Here is a 5713-nt window from a genome sequence, read left to right on the forward strand (position 1 = left end):
GCCGGCCATATTGGGTTCTTTGGGCTTTGAGGCCCTTTGTGTTTAAAGTTGTCATACAACTTGAGTTATTGGACTTGACATTCAAATCCCATTGGGCCTTGCGGCCCAAAACTAACCCGAGGTCTATAACAAACTTATTCATTTGATTAATTAACACTAGCATATGGGCAAATACAAAGTGTGTGAGAAAAAATTTTATTTTTGTTTTTGAAATAGAAGGAGAGAGGAAGAGAGTGATAGAGAATGTCGGAGTAGGAAGTTTTTTTTTTTTTAATTAGAGATATCTTAGGATTACATGTAGGTGAGGCTTTGAAAAAACAAAATTTGGTTGTGTGAAATTACATTTCTACCCTATATTTCTTATTCATGTTCTGTTTTAATTAGAGGGTTAAACTGGTAATTTCATAAGATTTTGGTTGACAATGAGTGTTTTATTAATTAGTAGAGATATTAATTAATCCTAGCCATAAATAATCAAACCATTTACTTATCCTTACTCATCTCCGTTGTTTCTTCAATCTCTACCTCACATGGTGTACAATCTATTAGGTTCTTTTTTAGAGAGGCAATGGGCAATTAGAACTCTTCAAATCGATTGTGAATTGAAACATACTTTCAATTCTCCCTTTTGTGATTATACACCTTTAGGGCTTCCACAAACCATGAGTGACACCTGGCAGTATGTCATGGCTACCCAAGCTAATCAAAAGAGGTGGAGAACCTATTCAGTTTAGGATTACAATGCAATACAGTCTTTCTCTAATACAATACTCTTGACCACATTGTTTGGTTTGATAGTTTATTCATGTCTACTATCCAATGTGATTCTTTTACTTATATGATTACCTTGAATGTGATTTGGAACGACTTCCTAAATCTCATTCATACTCTGGCCAAAGATTCTTAATCATATCATAGAGTATTCTCCCTCAAATGGTTTGAAGGTTAGAGATCCCTTGTTGTGCATTCAGTTGCCTCCATGGCTAAATGGCGTAACCCCAACTATGCAGTGGACACCCTTTGATAGAGTGACTTTGACAAAGTCAAAGATCAAGGATCTAACCAGAAGACAACTATGATGCCTCAGGTCAAAGGACTATTTTGCATTATCCCAACCATGAGTTCTCATGTGACATAAGTATGAGAACTCCTTGTTGATCATGTTCAATGGACTCATTTTCTATTAAGCACTTACATGCTTGTCTTGGTGTCAGTCACACCAATGACTCGAGACCAATCACTCTCTCTAAGAGAAGACATAGCACATACTGATCTTAACGGACTGTCAATGCCCAATTGGCAATCCTATGATCAAGAACGTTTAGGATATGTATACGAAAAAGAATGGTCTCATGAATCTAACTTCTTTAGATCACATTCTCCCAATTACACATTCCTTGGACTTATCATTTAAGCATATAACATTTATATGAGACAGCTTTAACAATAATCTTTGCCCTTTATATATATATATATATATATATATATATATATATATATATATTTATTTAACATGTGAAATGTCCATAAAGTATCATCATATGATTGGCTTTTAGAGCACATTTCCAACAATCTCCTACTTGCACTAGAGCCAATCAGCTTTGTCATCTGTGATGATACCTCTTCTGAATTCATTTCAAAAATGGCTGAGTAGTAGGCCTAGACAATGGACATCTATATGTTATCCATAGAAGCAACCTTGAGAATAATGACGTCACCATTATACATGATTCTCAATCATGTGGTTCAATCTCTCATTTGAGTTTGGATCTTGATGAGAGCTTGTTTCCCTGACTTAAGTTATCGCTCCATTAGTGTCATAGTGTCGGTACACTAAAGACACTTTCTAGTTGAAACCGAATGGTGAGTTCATAAATGAACTTTCCCATCGAAACAACATTGTTGTAAGCTTCTATATGGCGATATATTTTGTATGCATGATGGAACACACTTAAGTCATTACTTATAACGTTTCCACCCAAATATCTCTTTAGTCATAATAAAGAGATATCTTATTATCTTTTCATTCATAATGTAGACATCCAATGATGGATATGATATTAGATTCATAATCCAATACATTTACGCTTCCATTGCGTTACTCTAATTCTTCCTCATTCTTGAGGAATCTATCCTTTAGTATTTCTTAAATACTTAATGACTCACTTGACAATTGTCATGGTTCTGATCTTAGGCTTGCACTAATATTGTCTTCTACCGTTCTTGGTACAACTTATATCAACGTTTTTCATACAATATGAAATATGTAAATCACCTTTCTGCGTATGCATAAAGGATTCTATTTACACATTATGCTTCTTTGCGAGTCAAAGGGGTACATTCCCTTTTAGAAAAGCAATTTCCCAGTCTGACTGGAATTGTCCTTTCATTTGAAGCTTATCATTCGAGAAACTTCCTACATCTATCGTCTATCAATAAGGATTGAGATAATCCAATTATATCTTGAAATCTATCATTATAGATTTTCATCCCATGTATATAGACTATGTCTCCCATATACATTATATCATTATAGAACGTTTAAAGTCATATCTTTAACGAAGAAGAATTCCTAAAATTAATATATCATATATATATGTTCAAATTTAGGAATATGATTAACTCCCTCTAATCTTTTGTAAACCTAGTAAACAAAAGATTCATTTACATCTTATGAGGAATCAAACGATTTGATCTTTCTCTCATAAGACACTTATAGCTCCCACTAGCTTGCAAAGATTCATGATGGATAGATCTCTACAACTTACAAGTCTTGTGATTCCTAGTATTAGACATATATTATCAAGACTATCTTGATAATGGTTTTGGAAACTCATATTATGTCCAAACATTGAATCACAATTTAATTGTAGTTAGCAACCTTTGAATTAACAGAAACCAAGACTACGTCAAAGATGGTTTCTTCCAAGTCAACCAATCTCTTTTATTGTAGTCACCTTAAGCTACCAATTAGCTACAAAGGTTTCACTATATCGGGTCAAATGGTACTATACCATTTCCTTGAGTATATGTCGTATATACACTCAATGTAGTCATACGGATTTTCATTCTTATTTCTTTCGAATTAAGAGGTGTAACTCTATGACATATTCATAAAGTTCAAACCAATCAACTGAGACGGTTTATAGATCATTCTTGACTACCTTGGAGCTAGTGGTGTAGGAACTGGTTTGTTATATTTGTTGATTATCATCTTGTCTCTCAAAGAACCCATTCTTTGAAGTCTATCTCTCGTTCATTTGCTTTATCTTAGGCAAATCCCATTGTAGGATTACAATGAACTACCCAACAAATAACATTTGTTAGTTGGATTATAGAAGTGATATCCAAAGGTTGATTTAAGGATATCCCACAAGATTGTTCTCAAACCAATATTGCGTATTAGCACACAACCCCAAATCTTAACACGATTAAGACTTGTCCTTCTTTCTAACTACATCCTATGGAGTCATGAAAATTTTGGAAGATCTTCTAATTGACAATCATATTGTCTTAGAAGTATACATCCTATATATGGGTAATTGATAACATCCAACGAACTGCATCTTATTCGAGTTCATTCTTCTCCCAATGGAGAAATCCATTATCTTATGATACTTCTTTCCTTGGTATCTTTCAAGGAAACTCATCTAAAGTGTCAGTTTTCCTTGGATCAAATCTAAGGAGGTAAATACTTTAGACGTCTTACTCATCAACTTACATTCTTGAATTCTTTGAAACCTTTTGCAAAGTTTTCGGACTTGTGTTTATTCAAAATAAACGATAGTCCAACCGAGAGCGATCTTCGGTGAATGTCTATAACATGAGTAGTATTATGTTGTGGACAAGTGCCACTAACATCTAAGTGAATTAACCTCAACAATTTTGTGATTCTTTCTTCTTTTCAAAAGAACAAAGATTTGAACATTTCGCCTCTATACAATTTTAACAAGAAGGCATTGGATCCGGATCAAACAATCGAAAGTATCCATCTATGACTAACTTGTAATTTATGTTTTAGAAGGAGTCACAACTCAGTGGGATTAGTCACTCCCTTGCAACCTTTTGGGTTTTAAGCGTCGTTATATTCTAAACAGTTAACACTACCGCATCATCTCTACTATAGAGACAATCAATTAGATTACAATAATCCAATCATTCATTAATAAAGAACAATGTTTTGTCAAACAAAACATTCATCCATCTCTTATAATAACGGAATTAAGTTCCTTTATTCAAATTGAAATGTAAAGACAATCTTTGTTTTCCATTTTCATTGGTAGTTCATATGAGGAAGTAAGTACTATCTGCTTTCACAGAGATTTATATTTGATTCACATTCCGAATGTGAAGTACTTTCTCTTCTCTCATTAATCTTCTACTTCTTATTAGCCACACTTTTACAACGATTGTAAAACATAGTTACTAATATGGAATCAAACATTCAAGTAGAAAAACCAATTGTTTTGAACTATTCAAGAACATTTTACAATACCTTAGAAAGGTGTGTTCTTGACACTTGCAAGACATTTCTTGCAAATACCCCTTTCAATGTCCATCCTTTCATAAAGAAAGTTTGTTCCCTTGGAGTTTTTCGCCATCTTCATTTGACTTCTCCATTGACTACAATAGTCATGGTCCCTAAACTCCCACTATCTCTCTTGAAATGAACATAGAAAACACGTAGAGATAGTTTTACAAGAATTTATCAAGAATGAAATTGTAATTAGTAAAAATAAAATAGCATTAGAAAAGCAAGATATAGAATTTTTAGGAATGTATATTAAGTCAGACACAATACAATTACAAGATCATATAGCCAAGAAAGTTTTAGAATTTCCAAATAAGTTAGAAGATACAAAAAACAGTTATAAAGTAGTTTTAGGATAGTTAAATTATGCAAGAAATTTTATACCTAATTGAGGAAGAAAAATAGCAGTATAACATAGTAAAACTAGTGAAATAGGACAAAAGTATTTTAATGGTGAAGTTATTAAATTAGTTCAAAATATAAAGGAAGAAATTGCTAAACTTAAGCCATTAACATTACCATTAGATGATTGTTACAACATAGTTGAATCAAATGCATCATCATTAGGATGGGTAGGAATACCATATCAGAAAAAGCATAAGGACTCACCAAAGTCTAATGAACAAGTTTGTAGATACTCATCTGAAAAATTTAGTGATGTACAGTCAAGATTACCAGCAACAGATTTAGAAATTTTAGGAATCATTAACTCACTTGAAGCATGTTCTTTATTTTTACACAATGAAGTATATACAATAAGAACAAACTGTCAAAATATAGTTTCTCAATAAAATAAGATACATACTAATAAATAGGTTGCTGATGATGGACCAATTTTATAGATTCAATTATAAGAAATGGTTTTAAACCAATTTTTGAACATATTAAAGGTAGTGATAATACATTACATGATATCTTATCAAGACTTATTCATTAAACAGGAATGGAATATCATGGACTATCATCCTCAAATAGCACAAAATCACAAGGCAGAATAACACATTTCAATACTATAATGATGCATTATGGACCTCCACCATTCAGAGGATTCCAAAATAGCATAAGTAAACCAGCATCACCACCAGTACCCACCTTTAACTTTAATGTCACTATAGTTGAAGGAATCAGAAATCCAATTTTGAGGTATAGGCTAAGGGTACCAAGACTAGCTATTAGGCTGCA

The sequence above is a fragment of the Malus sylvestris genome, chromosome 8 (genome assembly GCF_916048215.2).
Source record: "Malus sylvestris chromosome 8, drMalSylv7.2, whole genome shotgun sequence".
NCBI lineage: Eukaryota > Viridiplantae > Streptophyta > Magnoliopsida > Rosales > Rosaceae > Malus > Malus sylvestris.